The sequence below is a fragment of the Theropithecus gelada genome, chromosome 16 (genome assembly GCF_003255815.1).
Source record: "Theropithecus gelada isolate Dixy chromosome 16, Tgel_1.0, whole genome shotgun sequence".
NCBI classification, from domain to species: domain Eukaryota; kingdom Metazoa; phylum Chordata; class Mammalia; order Primates; family Cercopithecidae; genus Theropithecus; species Theropithecus gelada.
The window spans coordinates 3,368,668-3,389,598 of NC_037684.1; the positions used below are offsets into that span (position 1 = coordinate 3,368,668).

A 20,931-nucleotide genomic window follows, 5' to 3' on the forward strand; every position below is an offset into this window, starting at 1 on the left:
AACACCAAATTTTTTTATTGTTATTATCATCATCATCCATATATTGGTCAATCAGCTTTCAATAATAGAAAGCTAGTTGTATTTGTTTTCTTTCATTACCCTGAAGTTGACGAATGAATGAATATTAAAATACCCGTCTGGGCACAGTGGCTCACACCTGTAATCCTAGCACTTTGGGAGGCAGAGGCAGGATAATTGCTTGAGCCCAGGAGTTTGAGACCAGCCTGGGCAAGATAGTGAGACCCCATCTCATTAAAAAAATAATAATAATAAAGAAAAAATAAAATATATACAAATTTCCCCTATGTACCACCATTTCATCCAGGAAGTCTTTACTATGATTGTTTGCCAGGTAGTTTTACATTAACTCAGTATTACTATCTGTAGTAATGTGAAATGTGCAGTGCTCAATTTTTGTATTTTTAAAGCTTTCATGTAATAGCTTTAATTTACGTAATTTTAGTTTTAAAATACTTAGTCATAAGAAAAAATGATTATACCACAGGACCTATTTGTATTTTTATGTTTTCTCTAAGGGCTCAATGTAGAAAAATAAACGGTAAGTTAATCCACTGAGTATCAAAAGGAAGAAAACCAACACTTAGAATTACAGAGTAATGCAACATTCTGTCTCCTGTTAATCTGTAAAACATTAGGACAAAACTCTCAAGATAATATCTGAATTTTCACCAAGAGGTATCTTACTACACTTAGTCAATGGCATTCTTTATATAATACAATAAACCAAACTCTGTAAACAAAAGCAATCATGTTTTGCAATCACCATGTGGCTAATTTTTTAAAGAAGAATATCTGACCATAGTTTTAAACACTGGATTGAACAATGTCACTGAACCTTTATAGTCTTTTCCATAGAACTTTTCCTCCATAAGAGTAATGGAAAACACTGAAAAGATCTGCCTATCAACTGTAGGAGAGGTGATCTCTAACGCATTCATCCCCTCATGGTCTTAAACACCATATGCTCCTGTAGGAAGAGATGCTGAAATGCTGCTTTCTTCAGGTTACAAAAGCCCCAAACTCTATTGTTTAGTAAAAATAATAGGTATTTACAGATCACTTTTCACATCAAACACACTTTACAAAACATTTAACCATTTAGTCCCCACTTTATCTCTTTAAATGTTTTTTTTCTTTTTCTTTTTTTCAGACCTCTCCGAGATGAAACATTTTATTTTTTAAACTAGTTGTTTTTAAAATAATATTAACACATGCTGAATGTTTAAATCACTTTTTAGAATTCAGAAAGGTAAAATAAAAGTCACTATTCTCATTCTCATCATCTTACTCCCAGAGATGATTGTTATTAATATTTCCAGAAATTTTGCTTGTATACGCAAGCAGCAATAGATTGTAGCTGCTCTTTAAGAAGCACACACGCGCGCACACACACATACACACACACGCACACACAGAATTATACGTATTACTCTGCTTGCATTCCCCCCTACTTATCACTATACCTTAGACATTTTTTCCATGTTATTGTAAATCTCCCTCATTCTTTCAAATGAATATAAGGCATTTTATTGTACAATCATATATAATCTATTTAAACAGTCTTTTACTTATGGGCATTTAAGTTGTTTCCAGTCTTTACTATTATATACAATATCACTATGAACATGTGTTTGTATAATTTTTGTTCATGTCATGACAGGGATATTGAAAAAAATATTTGTGCATACATGTGAATATACTTGTTGGATCAATACCTAGAGGTGGAATTGGCAGTTTGAAATATTTTAAACATCTTAGGACTTGGTAGATATTGTCAAACTGCCCTCATAAAGAGTTTAGCTTTTTATTTTCCTGTGCATTCTAAGTGTCTCCTGCTACTCCATGATCTATTAAATTAACTCAGGGCCCGATTTGCTGTTCTATACCCCATCTTTTACACGTTACATTAAAAGCTAAAAATATATATATTAGAAAAGTAAAATATGCTTATGGAAATAAACTAGAAAATTTATAAAGAAAAACATTATGAGGAAATATATTATGGATTATTGTTTCCAAAGAACTACTTAGACTATAACAAGATAAACGTAAATTTTTTTTTTTTTTTTTTTAGACGGGGTCTTGCTCTGTCATCCAGACTGGAGTGCAGTGACACAATCACAGCTCACTGCACTCTCAACCGCCTGGGCTCAAGCAGTCCTCCTGGCTCAACTTCCAAGTTGCTGGGACCGCAGCCATGTGACACTACACTTGTCAAGATGAGGTCTTGCCATGTTGCCCAGGCTGGTTTCAAACTTCTGGGCTCAAGTGATCCTCCTGCCTTGGCCTCCCAAAGTGTGGAGACTACAGGTATGAATCATCATGCCTGGCTGGTAAATGTAATTCTTAAGCTACTTTGAAGATAATATAATATTAAATTCAGAAGATTTTAAAATTATTTATTTACTTCTATTTTAGGAATATATTGGAGCTTTTCTATAAATTCAGAAGATATTTTAAGATCTGTTCAATGATAATGCTGTAGAACTTATTATAGTTGAATGAACTAAATGTGGCCTAATACCATCAGTGTCCTAGAATGTAGTAAGACAGAGATAGAAGAATGGGAAGTAATTTTGGGAGTAACAAAGAATGGAGGCTAAAGGAGCCAAGAAGGTTTTGAAAATAAAATAACTGAAATTTTTGAGCTGACATTCAGTGTGTGTCAGGTGCTCTATTAAGAGTGTACATGGCCAGGTGTGGTGGCTCACACCTGTAATCCTAGCACTTTGGGAGGCTGAGGCAGGAGGATCCCTTGACCCTAGGAATTTGAGACCAGCCTGGGCAACTTAGGGAGACCCTATCTCTGTAAAAAAATAAATAAATTTAAAAAATAAAAAAAATAGAGTTTAAATGCACAATCTCACTTAATTCTTATAAACAATCCTGATTCTATTATTATCTCTATGAGGCTCAGAGCGGTTAAATAATTTGCCTAAGATTATACAGCAGTATTTCAAATCCAGTCAGTTATTCTGGCTCCAGAACCTTCTTTCTTAAACAGTATTCTATATTGTCTCCATGATGATGGAGGTTCATTACAGGTTTAAACTGAAAAGGTCTATTGCCAACAGGGAGAATTCTTGGGGACCTTAAATACCTGACTGCACCTGGTATTTTCTTCTCTACTTGATCCTACTGATGCCTAGCAGGTTCTGACAAAAATAGGGACATAACTTGGTACTAAATATAGCAGTAAGATGATCTTTTGGCTGCTATATACCATCCTCTTGCTACCAGATCCTTTAGAACTCTGTATTTCAAACTTATATTCATCACATTTTCCAAAGCACTTATATCTAAAGATATTTTTGTTTTCATAGTTTTTACACAACATCCTACATGAAGGAGGCATTTAATGTATTTGTGAATGATGATGGCATCACCATCATCTTATTTGATGTTTAAAACTACTAGCTGGCCGGTATTATCATTCCTTGTTATAGTTAAAGAAAAAGATGAATCAGACTAACATTGAGTTGATAAGAAGCCTAGATTCTAGGCTTATCAGATGTGTCCAATTCATCCTACATATTATTGACAGATAACTAAATTCAGTTTGACTAATCTTTAATACCTGTATGCCAGGCACTATGTTACATGCTGATTATCAAAATGAATGAGTTAAATAACTTTTACACTAATTCCCTACTCAAACTCCCCAAATACTTCTCTATTCCCTTTCAGATCAAGTCTAAACTCTTCGTTCTAGCCTTCAGATCCACCATAATTTAAATCCTAATACAATCCAGTCATTATGGCATATAATCCTCAACTTCATCCTTTCTCTAACATAATCAGTGTATCAGTGTAACTACCTTTCAAAACAAATTTTTGCTATATTTAGTTTTTTTTTTTCCCTTTTTTTTTTTAGACAGAGTCTTACTCCATTACCCAGGTTGGAGTACAGTGGTGTGATCTCTGCTCACTGCAACCTCTGCCTCCTGGGTTCAAGAGATTCTAGTGATTCTCATGCCTCAGCCTCCTGAGTAGCTGGAATTACAGGCTTGAGTCACCACCCCTGGCTAATTTTTGTATTTTTGGTAGAGACGAGGCTTTGCCACCTTGGCCAGGCTGGTCTTGAACTCCTGACCTCAAGTGATCTGCCCGTCTTGGACTCCCAAAGTGCTGAGATTACAGGCGTGGGCCGCCTTGCCCAGCCTGTTTAGATTATTTCTATCCTGTCCTCCTATATTCCTGTCCTTCTATATTTTTATAATTAAGTAACTTTTTTTTTTTTTTTTCAAGATGGAGTCTTGCTCTGTCACCCAGGCTGGGGTGCAGTGGCATGATCTTTCCTCACTGCAACCTCTGCCTCCCAGGTTCAAACGATTCTCATACCTCAGCCTGCTGAGTAGCTGGGACTACAGGTGTGTGCCACCATGCCCAGCTAATTTTTGTATTTTTAGTAGAGATGGGGTTTCACCATGTTGGCCTGACTGGTCTCGAACTCCTGACCTCAGGTGATCTGCCCACCGTGGCCTCCTAAAGTGCTGGGATGACAGGCATGAGCCACTGTGCCTGGCCCAAGTCTTATTCTCCTATGTTTAAATTGTTCCCATTCTGAGACCACTTCTATTCAGCCTTTCAGGTTTTCCATGTATAACATATTTTTCAAGACCTAGTTTAATTCTCAGCTCTTTCAATAATCAGAAACTCTATAGTGTTTTCATATCCATCTTCACTTGATTCTAATTAAAATCCTGTGTAGGTAAGAAGAGCTAGCTAGGATTATCAGCTTTATTTTACAGATGAGGAAACTAAGGCTCTGAAATTAAGGGACCTACCCAAACTCACATATTAAGTGTCAGAGCTAGGATTTGAACCTACGTCTTCTGATTAAGTCCAGTGATCAATTCCTGGTTTATAGTATGCTGTGACACTTTTCTAAGTCCTCTAGAATTTATAATCTATATTACGTTATTCGAAGTCTTATTTTCTGTGCTCTATTTTGTGGCACATAATGCATATTTACATAGACAACAATTAGAGCATATTTATTTGTTGTCCTCTAATTGCTGCTTATATAACTTATCTCTCTACTGGAGCAAATCAGACACTGTAACTCTTTTGTGGACTTTATATAGCCTAGTACAGTGCTATGCGGGTCATAAGCACTAAATACATCCTGGTTAGATGACTGATCCTTTGCACTACATCACTTTATATCTTTCTTAAGGCCATCTTTCTTTCACACACACATTATGCTCTAGTAAATATTTCCTTAAAGAATCAATACATTAATGATGGAAGTTCTTTTTCCCTGGGAGCACTCCCTCACTAAATAAGGAGCAGCCCTTAAGACTCCTTTTCACCGCCTTTACATCTCTCTCTTGCTGACTCTTGTTCTTTGGATAGATACCTCCTTCATACACAGAATTCAGTAGAGGGCCTGAAACACAACCTAGTAAGTAGGTAAGGGTTTTATTTTTATTTTCAAGCCTGCTCTAGACTTTCAGGAGCCAAAAGTTCAAATCACAGCAGGACTGATTCAGCCCTTTCACAAGCAATTTAGTACTATGCAGTTTGTTTAGGATGGTCAAGTTTCCAGGCCCTGGCAGAGCAGCATCATTATCTCTCTTAGCCTTCATGTATCAACTTCCCTGGCCATATTTCACTTTCTATGTCTTTCTTCTCTGAAATCAGGTGAACATACAAAATCAGACACACATACAAAATCAGACATACATTTTTCAACAACCATGTCAAATATGTTCAAGGATTTACCACAATATTGGAAGTTGTTTTTCCTCTCTGGATTAGATAAAACCAACAAGTATGCAAAAATTACACTTCTCAATCCTTAGTAGAAAGGGGGCACTATTTACTATTCTTCAGCTAGTACATCAACTAACTGAGAAAAGGTAAGTTTGGTTTTTTTTTTTTTTTTCAGATTCTATTCAGTCCACCTCACAGCAACATAACAGCAGATGTTATCCTCATTTTACAAAATGAGGAAATTGAGGGCTACCATAGTATGAGGTGGGACAGAACTAAAATCAAGTCTTCTTTTTTTTTTTTTTTTGAGACGGACTCTTGCTCTGTCACCCAGACTGGAGTGCAGTGGCAGGATCTCGGCTCACTGCAAGCTCCGCCTCCCGGGTTCATGCCATTCTCCTGCCTCAGCCTCCCAAGTAGCTGGGACTACAGGCGCCCGCCACCACACCTAGCTAATTTTTTGTATTTTTAGTAGAAATGGGGTTTCACCGTGTTAGCCAAAAATCAGGTCTTCTTATTCTTAGTTAATTGCTCTTTCTCTCTGTGGTGGTGAATTTTAGGCATCAATGTAACTGGATTACAAAATACCTACAGAACTGGTAAAGTATTACTTCTGGGTATGCCTCTGAGGCTGTTTCCAGAGACGACTGGCATGTGAGTTGGTGGACTGAGTGGGGAAGATCCAGTCTCAATGTAAGCAGGTACCAACCAATCTACCTGGGCTGCGGGGCCAAGATAGAACATAAAAGGAGAAAAAAAGCTTTCCTCTCTCCTCCTGGAGCTAGGATACTCTTCTTCTCCTGTCTTTGGATGTCAGAACTCCAGGCTCTCTGGACTTGGAACTCCAGGACTTACTCCAGTGAACCCCTCCAGGTCCTCAGGTCTTTGGCATTTGACTGAGAATTACCCTAAAGGCTTCGGCTTTGAGGCTTTTGGACTTGGACTGAGCCCACTACCGGTATCCCGGTGTCTCCAGCTTGCAGATGGCCAGTCATGGGACTTCTCAGCTTCCATAATTGCATGAGCCAATTCCCCATCTGTCCGTCCATCTGTCCATCCATCCATCCATCCATCCATCCATCCATCCATCCATCATCCACCCATCCATCCTATTAGTTCTGTCTCTCTGGAAAATTCTTACTAATATATCCTCCATTACTCTGCTGGACATCCAGACTTCCCTTGATGACCCCTTTGTATACAAAAAGAAAATCAACACTGCACACCTGGAATCCTACCTAACTAAACAGGAAGACTAAATCAGAACTGAGTTTCTATCCGTAGAAATAATATTACAATGTAAAAAGAAAAGAAAAGGGGTCCTATTCCTTGTCATTACACAGTAGAATAGAAAATATATATTTAAAACTTATATACAGTTTTTGTTTAATTACATTTTTAAAAACATTTTACTTTTACCTGGGAAATCTTTTGTTTTTCAGAAATCTTGTTTTCTAAGCACCTCATGAAAAGACGGCAAACATTTTGACTCTCTTTTCTGAAGACCAGTATTCTACAAATAATACTAATCTTCAACATCTTAGTTTTATTAAATGCTCTTTAATTTCACTTTGTAAGATTTCTCCATCAGATGGTTTACACATCGCCTTTTGAGATTATTAAATATGAATTTTGTTAAAGTGATATGAAGACATTGGCAGTTTGAGAGATCATTGGGTTATTTTTATTTATTTATTTATTTTTAGATGGAGTTTCACTCTTGTTGCTCAGGCTAGAGTGCAATGGCACGATCTCAGCTCACCACAACCTCCGCCTCCTGGGTTCAAGCAATTCTCCTGTCTCAGCCTCCCGAGTAACTGGGATTACAGGCTTGCACCACCACGCTTGGCTAATTTTTAGTAGAGACGGGGTTTCTCCATGTTGGTCAGTCTGGTCTTGAACTCCTGACCTCAGGTTATCCGCCTGCCTTGGCCTCCCAGAATGTTGGGATTACAGGAGTGAGCCACCGCGCCCAGCCATTTGGGTTATAATAGGAATCTTTCCACAGTGTCTGTTTCCTTAAAAATATATTTAAGACATAAACATATGAATAAGGAGCCTATACATACATGTTTCAAGGTAAGAAAAACCATGTATATAAGGAGTTCCTAAAGTTTATACTGTTTAAACTCATAAACATAAGATCAGAAGAGACGGAAAACAAAAACGACCTTATACTAAACTCAGCAATTCTGAATTGTGTTCATAATAAACCTTTCCTAATAGCCTTTTACTTTTTCATCCAAAACAAATAACTTGTAGTGAACAAGAAGGAAAGTATGTTAACTTAATTTTTTTTTTTTTTTTTTTGAGATGGAGTTTTGCTCTTGTTGCCCAGGCTGGAGTGCAATGGTGGGATCTTGGCTCACTACAACCTCCGCCTCCTGGGTTCAAGCAATTCTCCTACCTCAGTCTCCCAAGTAGCTGGGATTACAGACATACACCACCATGCCCAGCTAATTTTGTATTTTTTAGTAGAGACAGGGTTTCACCATGCTGGTCCGGCTGGTCTTGAACTCTTGACCTCAGGTGATTCACCTGCCTTGGCCTTCCGAAGTGTCGGGATTACAGGCGTAAGCCACTGCACCCAGCCTATTAACTTTTAAAAGTTTCCTACATACTTCCTGGAGGAAAGTGAGATTCTAATTTTGGGGGTTGGGATTGGAGAGTAGAGAAGTGGATAAGAATGATGGGCAAAACTTTGGTTCTTATATATATGCTGCTGCTTTTTTAAAAATGAAATTTTTATTGAATTGGGAAAATCATACTGGGAGAGGGTAACAGTACTATAAAAAGTTAATCATCCGGTCATGAATTACATTTAAAACTGGAAGGTGCAGGATGGCAAGACAAGCAAGAAGCTCAACATTGCCAACTATGGACAACTTGAGTAAGTTTGACTTGTGTTTTACCTTAACCACCAGACCATTCCTTCCGTAGCTCAGGAGAGCACCCCTTCACCCCATTTGCTCGCAGTATCCTATACTCTTTGTGCTCTCACTGCAGTTCCCTTTGGCTTCCATGTTTTCCTTGTTCCCCTCCATGCCTAGCTGGATTGCAGAATTAAGTTTAAGATTATGATTACCAAATAACAAAACAAAACTGTAAGGTGCCTATTGCTATACAAGCTTCCCTAGTTTCAATTTATACATTTATCACTCATTTACTCAGTAATTTAACAATTAGGTAATTCATGCTTATTAATTGCCAGGGCTTGGATTGGACCTTGAGGATAAAAAATGAAGAATGCATGAGATCTGGCAGCCTAGAAGGGAGACAAACTGGAGTGTGAAAAATGAAGTCCTTCTTTATCTTTCCCTTCTTTCTTTTCCCTTTCCCTTTCCTTTTTCCTTTCCTTTCCTTTCTTCTCTTTTCTTCTCTTTTCTTTTTTGACAGGGTCTGGCTCTAGCGCCCATGCCGAAGAGCACTGGCGCGATCTTTGCTCACCTCAACCTCTGCCTCCCAGGCTTAAGTGATCCTCTTGCCTCAGCCTCCCATATTATGAACTTTTCATTACTAAATTTATTCACCAAATTAATATACAACAGAATTGCAAATAATACAGTTCTCGAACAGAATTAGCAGCAAATTCACTAAAACTTTTTTCTTTTTAATCAGTGAGGAGACCATCCTGTGAATGTCATTTTTTGAGGATATATAGCTGTCTTTTATTTGTAGGTTCTGTTTTTTTTAATTCATAGAAAAGAAAGTCCTCTCCTGATCTGAATGTATGCATTCAAACTTATTCCCTAGGGTTAACCTTGGCTGTTTCATTTTGTCTGTAGGGTAGGGACTTATCCTGAGACGATGGTCTTGATAAGTTGGTAAAGCCATTCCATCACAAGTCATCAGTACTTTATCTGTGCCCTTGAGTTTTTCACAACATGAGTTGGTTTTAATTTTCAACATAATCTGAAAAAAATTCTTCAAATGCTTCAAATACTCTGTGTTTTGGGGAAGACATCAGGCCTAGCAGGAATTTGGATCATGAGCAGCTTATAGAATCAGGCTCTGGCTAGTAGAATCCACATACCTGCCTGTGTAGACTCCTTCAGTAGCAGCTTGGCATGGATCTTGCCAAGGTCCTCTGGAGCACTGCTGCTCTGTTGCCCTAAAGGTTGAAGGCCAGTTCAGTACTGAGGAAGGTTCTATTGGTGGTCTCAGCAAAAAGTGATAGCCCAAAGCCCAGAGACTCCTCAGGGTTGGCTCTTTTCATGTGATCCATGTAAATAAAGTAAGAACTTGTTGAACATGCTCCTCAAGAGTGCCGTGATTTAGTCAGCCATCTGAGGTGATACACCTACAGAGTATGCTATTCCTCTAACACTTTGGATTTTTCTAGGATCTGTGAGCTGAATAGGTCTCAAGATCTTCCTTCAGGACGTAAGAAAAATATTTTACCACCTCTATGAGGCATGCCCAACACACCGTCTTTAGCTCAAATAACTTACCAACAATCCCAAACTATCTCAGCAGAAGGTTGTGGTCATAAAGAGCCAAGCAAAGAAAGTTTCCAAGTAAAGCCACCACTGTAATGGACATTACAGTTGTGCTCCACAGACCCACCATACAAAGGCCTACTTAATAATTAAGGGTTGTTCTTGTTTTGTTTATTTTCGTTCAATAATCATTAGTTTTTCCATCCACTAGCTTTGTGAAGTTGACTTCAAAATGTCTGAAGCCTGCATTGTGGTCTTTGGCATGGATCTTTTGGAATTTGATGGGGCGAACAGACACTGACACAAGAAAGTTGCAGCCTACAGAGCTGAAAAAGTGGATCTGGATTGTCATGTGGGTGCCATAGAGTTATAGGGGGGCTATCAGTGAAGCATGGAGGTGATGGTGATGGCTGTGGCTTCAGCTTCCTCTTGCAGTCCTCCTGACTATGTCTTTTAAAACGGATTAACTTTTAAAAGGATATTTGTATAGCATTTTGCAATTATTGAAAGTAGGCTTTTTATTCAAAAAAGTACAGAAACCACATTTTAGATTGTGGCTAAAATTTTAAATTCATGGCTGGGTGTGATGGCTTATGCCTGTAATCCCAGCAGTATGGGAGGCTGAGGCAGGCAGATCACCTGAAGTCAGGAGTTCAAGACCAGCCTGGCCAACATGGTGAAACCTCATCTCTACTAAAAATACAAAAATCAGCTGGGCATGGTGGTGCACATCTGTAATCCCAGCTACTCGGGAGGCTGAGGCAGGAGAATTGCTTGAATCCAGAAAGTGGAGGTTGCAGTGAGCTGAGATCTTACCACTGTACTCCAGCCTGGGTGACAGAGTGACAGAGTGAGACTCCGTCTCAAAAATAAAATAAAATAAAATAAAAATACATTTATTATGATTATCAGCTATTTAATCATTAAATCTTATACCTCACAGCATCTATCTAGTTCTTATTGGAAAGGCCTCTTTGGCTTTAGTAGTTAACACATACATACTTATGGATTATTGAGAATTGTTTATTTTGATGGAGGCAAACTCATATACTTTTAATTACTAGCCCATCCTATTTAAGGACTCATGCTTTGCTTATAAAGTGTTACTCAGGGACAACCTAATAAGAAAATGTATGGTGCACTGAAATAATGAAAATGCACAATTCCATGGTACCTACATTCATTCTGCAAAGAATAAGGACAGAAAGAGAATCTTCCAAGCACCAATCCTTGCCTTTAGAAAATTGAAATTTCATTACAAACAATTCTTTCTACAACCAGCTACTGGTTGATCTTACATTTCATCTGGTGTGCAATGGCTGCAAACAGCAGCCTCCTTGGTAGTGTTTGCAGCCTGTTGCTTGTATGGGTTACTCTAATGGATGCTGGAGACAGCCCTTTCCAATGTATATTCATGTCTCTGACCCTGCACTATCACCAAACTAGAAAAACAAAAACAAAAACAAAACCTGATCTGGAGGGTCTTTGAGATAGAGGTCACTGTTACCACATCCCTTCCTGCCTTGCAGCCTGTGCAGCCTGCCATGAGTGAGGGGACAGCAGATGGGAACAGTATCCTCTCAACTGTTCCTCAAGAGTTCTTGACTGTCAGCTCTTTCCCCTCCCATGAAAGGAATTCTCCTGATATGATTATACTGTTGCCTTTTCCCATTCCTCTTTCCCCTACTAGGAAAAAAAAAAAAAAGTACTGCAATGAATGTGAGAATATTTGTTCTAACATTTTACAGTTTTTCAATGAGAACTGAATTACGGGATATATAAATGTTTCGCATGGTGGAAAAAGGGTAGAGGTCACAATTTCACAGCTACCCAAATCACACTTCTCTGTTAATAAAGGAATTCTTTTAATAAAGTCATGTAGCCTGGATGGGCGTGGTGGCTCACGCCTGTAATCCCATCACTTTGGGAGGCTGAGGCGGGGTGATCACCTGAGGTCAGGAGTTCGAGACCAGTCTGGCCAACATGGTGAAACCCCATCTCTACTAAAAATACAAAAATTAGCTGGGCATGGTGGTGTACACCTGTAATCCCAGCTACTCAGGAGGCTGAGGCCAGACAATCGCTTGAACCCAGGAGGCAGAGGTTGCAGTGAGCCGAGATCACGCCACTGCATTCCAGCCTGGGTGACAAGAGTGAGACTCTGTCTCAAAAAAAAAAAAAAAAAAAAAAAATTAGCCAGGTGTGGTGGTGGGCACCTGTAATCCCAGCTACTCATAAGGGTGAGGCAGGAGAATTGCTTGAATGCTGGAAATGGAGGTTGCAGTGAGCCAAGATCATGCCACTACACTCTAACCTGGGTGACAGAGTGAGCCTCCATCTCCAAAAAAAAAAAAAAAAAAGAAAACAAAAGAAAAAAAAAGTAAGTCATGTAGCTAAGAGGATTTTCTTACTACTAAATAATCAGCATTGATAGGCCATTTGAGTTTTTATTAGTTTTTGGGTTTTTATAATATCCAGCAAAACAACTCTTCCAAAAGTCAATTTGGCAAAATCAATAATCGAAGGGACATTTACTTTATGTTTGTTTTTCTTATACCATGAAGAATAACATCTGGGGGAAAAAGTAAAATTATTTACCTAGATTTGAAATATATACCTAATTTTTTTACTAGTGGAAGGAAGGAAGGAAGGAAGGAAGGAAGGAAGGAAGGAAGGAAGGAAAAGGAGGCAGGGAAGAAGGGAGGGAGGAAGGAAGGCCGGCCAAATTCAGTTATGGCTGTGATAATCAGATTTGCTTTTCAAATCAGATTTAAGAACTATGGCTTTCACAGCCACCAGATACAGTACACATCATATAAATATAAAATAGTGTCTGTGAATACATTCTTCAGAAACAAAGAATACTTCAGTGAAATGAAAATTCTTACTGCTGTTAAATAGCTAGGAAAAGAGCCTTTAAAGGTGTACACTTAACCATCCCAGCAAGGCTACTCTGTACAATAGCAGACATTTAAGAAAATGAGAAGATAGCTCACTACACCCCCTGGTGGCCACCCCCCAAACACTTATAAACAACAGATAGTTCTCTATTCTGTACAGGAAGTATAACCCACATGGTGGGAGGTTCACAGGGTGCAGAGAGGCCCACAGCAAAAGATGAACGGTGACTGGGCACGGTAGTTTACGCCTGTAATCCCAGCACTTTGGGGTCCAGGAGTTTGAGACCAGCCTGGCCAACATGGTGAAACCCTGTCTCTACTAAAAATACAAAAAATTAGCTGGGCGTGGTGGTGGGCCCTGTAATCCCAGCTACTTGGGGGGCTGAGGCAGGAGAATTGCTTGAACTCAGAAGGTGGAGTGTGCTGAGATTGCCCCATTGCACTCCAGCCTGGGCGACAGAGTAAGACTCTGTCTCAAAAAAAAAAAAAAAAAAAAAAAAAAGATGAACAGTTTCTGTGTGATCAGTTACAGCCACTTTCTAATAAATGGAAAGCTCTACTTTTGTTTAAAAACAGCAACAAAACAAAACAAAACAAAACAAAAAAACAACTCTGGCCAGCCGCAGTGGCTCACACCTATAATCCCAGCACTTTGGGAGGCCGCCGGATCACCTGAGGTCAGGAGTTCGAGACCAGTCTGGCCAACATGGTGAAATCTCATCTCTACTGAAAATACAAAAATTAACCGGGCGTGATGGCACGTGCCTGTAATCGCAGCTATTCGGGAGGCTGAGGCAGGAGAATTGCCTGAACCTGGGAGGCAGAGGTTGCAGTGAGCCGAGATCATGACATTGCATTCCAGCCTGGGCGACAGAGCGAGACTCCATCTCAAACAGCAACAACAATAAAAAACCCTCTGTTTCTCTTTCTAATGTATATTTCCTGTCCTAAGTGCAATCAATATTCAGCTTCTCCATGAAATTTTAACATCACTCTATTTCTTAAAGAAGAGTGAGGTGATAGAGCATTTTATTGCCAAATGGCTCAGAAAAAAAGTTCCTTGTATTGTGTTTATAATTTCTCTGTAAGTATGAGATTGTTTCAATTTTTTTTTTTTTTTTGAGACAGTGTCTTGCTCTGTCTCCAGGCTGGAGTGCAATCTCAGCTCACTGCAACCTCTGCCTCCTGGGTTCAAGCGATTCTCCTGCCTCAGCCTCCTGGGATTACAGGCACGCGCCTCCAGGCCCAGCTAATTTTTGTATTTTTAGTGGAGACGCGGTTACACCACGTTGGCCAGGCAGGTCTCGAACTCCTGACCTCGTGATCTACCTGCCTCGGCCTCCCAAAGTGCTGGGATTACAGGCGTGAGCCACCGCGCCCAGCCTAAAAATTTTTTTAAAGATAAAAAAGATGAGGATTAAATTATCAGCTCATATTTACAATGGACCTGCTTTTTTCCCCACTTTTTCTCCCTTTTTAAAATTTAAGTACAATACTTATATTCTCAAGGTTTATATAGTCTTTAACTAGAACATATATATACTGAGGCAGAAATACATTTTTCCTCTTTTCACAGCTGAAAGATGGGCAATGTAGTAAATATATTGTCATGATATTTAAATCCATAGAAAAATTATTTCACCAAATAGGTTTGAATAAAGATGAAGTCCTATCTCAAAGATAAAAAATAAACAGAGCAAATACATGATAAAGAAAACCTGACAAGGTACCACAGAAATCTGGAAGAAAAATTTAGCTGCAAATTAGTAACAGTGCCACTGAGAAACCATCTCTTATATAAGGACATGCCCTAATCCTGTGTTTTTTGTTTTTTTTTTTTTTTGAGATGGAGTCTCGCTCTGTCGCCCTGGCTGGAGTGCAATGGCACAGTCTTGGCTCACTGCAACCTCCACCTCCTGGGTTCAAGCGATTCTCCTGCCTTAGCCTATCGAGTAACTGGGACTACAGGTGTGTGCCACCACGTCTGGCCAGTTTTTGTATTTTTAGTAGAGATAGGGTTTCCATTATGTTGGCCAGGCTGATCTCGAACTACTGACCTCGTGATCCGCCTGCCTCAGCTTCCCAAAGTGCTGGGATTACAGGTGTAAGCCACGGTGCCCGGCCCAATTTTTCTTTTCTTTTCCTTTTCTCTTCTCTCTCTTTCTCTCTTTCTTTCTTTAACAGAGCCTCGCTTTGTCGCCCAGGCTGGGGTACAGTGGCAAAATCTCAATCTCGGCTCACTGCAACCTCTGCCTCCCAGGTTCAAGCAATTCTCCTGCCTCAGCCTCCAGAATAGCTAGGATTACAGGCGCGCATCACCATGCCTGGCTAATTTTTGTATTTTTAGTAGAGATGGGGTTTCACCATGTTGGCCAGGCTTGTCTTGAACTCCTGACCTCCGGTAATCTGCCTGCCTTGGCCTCCCAAATCCCATGTCTGGGATTATAGGCATGAGCCACCATGCCGGCCCTATGTTTTCTTTTAACTGCCTTTAAACTATTTCTACTTGAATATTGTCCTGTTGTTTCACATATCCAAAGGCAAACTCTTCATATGGCTTCTGACAGAGTTCCCTTTCTTAACTAATATTATTTGTAGTACAGTAATCAATATTCTTCTATTCCTGTTCATTCACTAAGCATTTACTGAGTGCCAACTACATGCTAATTGGATTCCCAAGTAAAAGACATAAACCCTGTCCTCATGCTGCTCTCACACAGGAACTAGCCATTTGCCTGAATAACTGCAACAGCTTCCTTGATAGTTTTCTTGCCTCCCCTCCCCTCATGCTGTATAATACTGCCAGACTCCTTCTGGCAGTCATGTTATACATTTTTTCTTTTGTGTATGTGTGTGAGACCAAAGTTTTGTTATTACTCAAATCAGTCTCCCTGAAAACTTGAGGATCAGAGTTGTTTTTTGTTTTTGTTTTTTTTCTGAGACGGAGTCTCACTCTGTTGCCCAGGCTGGAGTGCAGTGGTGCGATCTCGGCTCACTGCGACCTCTGCTTCCTGGGTTCAAGCGATTCTCCTGCCTCCGCCTCCCGAGTAGCTGGGATTACAGGCATGTGCCACCATGTCTGGCTAATTTTTGTATTTTTAGTAGAGACAGGCTTTCACCATGTTGGCCAGGCTGGTCTGGAACCCCTGACCTCAGTTGATCCTCCCATCTTGGCCTTCCAAAGTGCTGTGATTACAGGCATGAGCCACCGTGCCTGGCCTGGATCAGAGTTTTGGTATAAAGGATAATTTGTTGGGTAGGGGACCATTGAATTGGGAGTGCTGATTGATTGGCTCAGAGATAAAATCATAGGGAGTTGAATTTGTTCTCTTATGCTGAGTCAGTTCCTGAGTGGGGACCATAGAACTGGTTGGCAGGTCCACGTGGGGTCATCTGGTTGTCAGAAATGGAAAAACCTTATGTATTAGTCAGGGTTCTCTAGAGGGACAGAACTCTATATAAATATATTTATATGGGAGTTTTTTAAGTATTAACTTAAAGGTCCCACAATAGGCCATCTGCAAGCTGAGGAGCAAGGAGAGCCAGTCCGAGTCCCAAAACAGAAGAACTGAAGAACCTGGAGTCCAATGTTTGAGGGCAGGACGCATCCAGCATGGGAGAAAGATGTAGGCTGGGAGGCTAGGCCAGTCTGTCCTTTTTATGTCTTTCTGCCTGCTTTATATTTGCTGGCATCTGATTAGATTGTGCCCACCAGATTAAGGGTGGATCTGCCTTTCCCAGCCCACTGACTCAAATGTTAATCTCTTTTGCAACACCCTCACAGACAGACCCAGGATCAATACTTTGTATTCTTCAATCCAATCAAGTTGACACTGAGGATTAACCATCACACCTGAAAAGGCATCTCAAAAGGCTGATCTTAGGTTCACAATAGTGATGTTACCTTTAAGAGTAATTGGGGGCTGGACACAGTGGCTCATGCCTGCAATCCTAACACTTTGGGAGGCCAAGGTGGGCGGATCACCTGAGGTCAGGATTTCGAGACCAGCCTGGCCAACATGGTTAAACCCTGTCTCTACTAAAAATAAATATAAGCTGGGCATGGTGGCATGCACCTGTAATCCCAGCTACTCAGGAGGCCGAGGCAGAAGAATCACGTGAACCTGAGATGGAGGTTGCAATGAGCCAAGATCGTGCCATTGCATTCCAGCCTGAGCAACAGACCAAGATTCCGTCTCAAAAAAAAAAAAAAAGTAATTGGGGGCCGAGGCGGCTGAATCACTTGAGGTCAGGATACAAAAATTAGCTGGGTGTGGTAATGGGCGCCTGTAATCCTAGCTTCTTGGGAGGCTGAGACAGGAGAGTCACTTGAATCCAGGAGGCGGAGGTTGCAGTGAGCCGAGATTGCACCCCAGCCTGGGTGACAGAGTGAGACTCCATCTCAAAAATAAAATAAAATAAAAAATAAATAAATAAATAAATAATTGGGGAAGTTGTGAATCTTATGACCTCCTAAATAATGGCTGGTAATATTTAGAATTAGTTATGTCATTCTTCTACACATAGATCTATCAAATCGAAACTCCTCTGCTTTTAAGGTATACACAGTTACCTTGTTACTGTCCTAAAACACATTAGCGCCTATTTTCAGAGTTATGATGATATCCTTCCATTCTCCCCACTCTCCTATGTTTGGAATGCTACCCTTTTCTTCTCTTCTCCTATCTAAATCCCATTCATTCATCATGACTCAGCTCTTCCAAGAGGTTTTATGAGACTTCTCTGGCCCACATTGCTTTTTTCCTCTCCTCTGCTGCAAATTTTATTTTCATTGCTATCTTTGAAACAACTGGGGAAAAGACCGAATTTTCTTTTTGTTTTGTTCTTATTTTGCTTAATTTTTCCCTCATAAAGACCAAATTTTCCAAGGTAAAGATTTTTTTCAGCAGATAGTGAGTAATTTTTTATGTCCATGAAAGACTAAAGAGGAAGAAACTAGGCTTAAAAATAGGGGAGGGTTTCAGCTGAACATGAAAAATAATTTCTTCATTTTCAGAGTAATTAAAAAATAAAAAGTATAATATATTATATGTATTGCTTGAATTGAGAGAAGAAATGTAAAACTCCTTTATACAATTCTTATCTTGGGGTTGGCACACACAAGAATGAAAGAATTCTACTATAATTAAAATTAAATTAAGATCTCAAAGTACTTTATTTCCTACCATACCTATTCACTATTCTCCTTAAAAAAGGTGTCCTGAGATTGCAAAGATACATTTCAGTGCAATCTTGTTCATTTTTATTTATCATCTTATAATTGTAATAGGTTGACCCATATGAGACAGCTGTTTACAGTTAATATGGTTGAATGTTGGCGTTTCATGTTTTTTTTATTTTTTGTTTTTGAGACGGAGTCTTACTCTGTCGCCCAGGCTCTGGAGTGCAGTGTTACCATCTCTGCTCACTGCAACCTCTGCCTTCCGGGTTCAAGCGATTCTTCTGCCTCAGCCTCCGGAGTAGCTGGGATTACAGGCGCATGCCACCACGCTTAACTAATTTTTGTATTTTTAGTAGGGACGGGGTTTCGCCATGTTGACCAGGCTGGTCTCGAACTTGTAACCTCGTGATCCGCCCGCCTCGGCCTCCCAAAGTGCTAGGATTACAGGCGCGAGCCACCACGCCCAGCCGGTTTACTTTTATAGTTATCTTCCTGGCTATTCCCCAGTCAGCAAAGTGGGTCATCACACAAGAAAAAGCTGAGTCCATAAATATGCAAAAGAAATACTGGCATCACATTTCATCCATTTATCTTTTCACAGACAGGTTGGAAAGGTTCCCTGGCAAAACTCCAGCCAGCCTGCATACTGGGGTGGAGCTTCGGGAATTTCGCACAATTTGCATGGGGCGGAGCCCGGCCCCTCCTCTTCCTTTGTGAAACCAGGGATTCAAACTGCAAGGCAGGAAGCGAACCAGCAGGAATTCTAGCCTTGCAGAAAGTCCCTGTTCACCCTTTGTTTTCCTTTTTGCCCCATAAATCCCACTATTCTCACCCTTTAATCGTCTGTGAGACAAAATTTTTGTGGCCATGGGACAAAGACCCCGTCTTTAGCTGAACTAAGGAAAAGTTCTGCAACAACAGTTAATGATATAAAACATGATTTTCTGTAATTATGTTATCTTTTTATGCCTGTCTTCTGAGAAAAAAAAAATATTGCCGGAGTTTAAATATCACAAAAAGGTGGCCAGCCATGGTGGCTCACACTTGTAATCCCAGCACTTTGGGAGGCTGAGGCAGGAGGATCACTTGAGCCCAGCAGTTTGAGACCAGGCTAGGCAACATAGGGAGACCCTGTCTCTACAAAAATAACAGAAAATATTAGCTGAGCATAGTGTTGCATGCCTCCTACTTGGGAGGCTCAAGTGGGAGGACTGACTGAGCCCGTTACTGTATCGCTGCACTCCAGCCTGGGTGGCAGAGCAACACCCTGTCTCAATCAATCAATCAATCACAAAAAGGGGCTAGTATGGCATAAATACATTGTTTCTTAATTCTGGTAAAATAAACATAAAAATTCCATCCTAACCACTTTTAAGTGTACAGTTCATTGGCATTAAGTACATTCACAATGTTGTGCAATCACCACCACTATCCATTTCTAGAACTTTCTTCATCTTCCAAAACTGAACCTCCGTACCCACTAGGCAGTAACTTCCCACCCCATCCCCCAGTCACCATGATTCTGTCCGCATGAATTTGATTATTCTAGGTATCTCATGTAAGTGGAATCATACAGTATTTGTCTTTTTGTGATTGGCTTATTTCACTTAGCTTAATGCCCTCATTTTTAGCCATGTTGTGGCATGTCAGAATTTCCTTTTTAAAGGCTGAATAATATTCCATTGTACATATAATACCTCATTTTGTTTATTCATTCCCCATTGATGAACGCTTGGATTGCTTCCATCTTTTGGCTATTGTGAATAGTGTTGCTATTAACAGGGGTATATGAATCTCTTGAGACCCTGCTTTCAATTCTTTTAGGTATCTACCCAGGAGTCCAGAAGTGGATTTGCTGGATCATATGATCATATTCTATTTTTAATTTTTTGAGGAATCACCATACTATTTTCCATTGCAGCTATGCCATTTTACATTCCCACCAATAGTGTACAAGGCTTCCAATTTCTCCATGTCCTCACCAATGCTTTATTTTGATAGTGGCCATCCTAATGGGTATGAGGTAGTATATCTCACTGTGGTTTCGATTTGCACTTCCTTAATGATTAGTAATTTTGAGTTTTTTTTTTATTATTATTAGAGACAGGGTCTTGTACTGTTACCCAGGCTGGAGTGCAGTGGAACCTTTTTAGCTCACCACAGCCTTTAATTCCTGGACTCAAGCAATCTTCTCACCTCAACATTCTGAGTAGCTGGGACAGGTGTATGACACCACACCTGGCTACATTTTTTTATCTTTTGTAGAGATGGAGTCTTGCCGTGCTTCCCAGGCTGGTCTCAAACTCCTGGGCTCAAGAAATCCTCCCTTCTCAGCCTCCCAAGTGCTGGAATTCCAGGCATGAGTCACTGCATTCAGCCTTGAGCATCTTTTCATATGTTTATTGCTTATTTGTTTATCTTCTTTGGAGAAATGTCTATTCAAGTTCTTTTCTATTTTTTTAATTGGGTTGTATGATGGTTAATTTTATGTGTCAACCATCAACCTGACTGGGCCACAGGATGTCCAGTATTTGGTTAAATATTATTCTCAGCTTATCTGTGAGGGTGTTTCTGGATAATATTAACCTTTGAATCAGTAGACTGGGTAAAGCAGACTGTCCTCTCCAGTGTGGGTAGGCCTCACTCAATCTATTGAAGGCCTGAATAGAAC

At 40.0% G+C, this 20,931-nt stretch overlaps 1 protein-coding gene and 1 pseudogene across 2 annotated transcripts in view; one reads left to right on the forward strand and one right to left on the reverse strand.

The window, feature by feature from the left end:
• Nucleotides 1-20,931, reverse strand: part of SSH2 (slingshot protein phosphatase 2) — a 303,418-nt gene that overhangs the window by 143,229 nt on the left and 139,258 nt on the right. The gene's annotated exons all lie outside the window — the stretch shown is intronic.
• Nucleotides 11,450-11,575, forward strand: LOC112610460 (annotated as a pseudogene).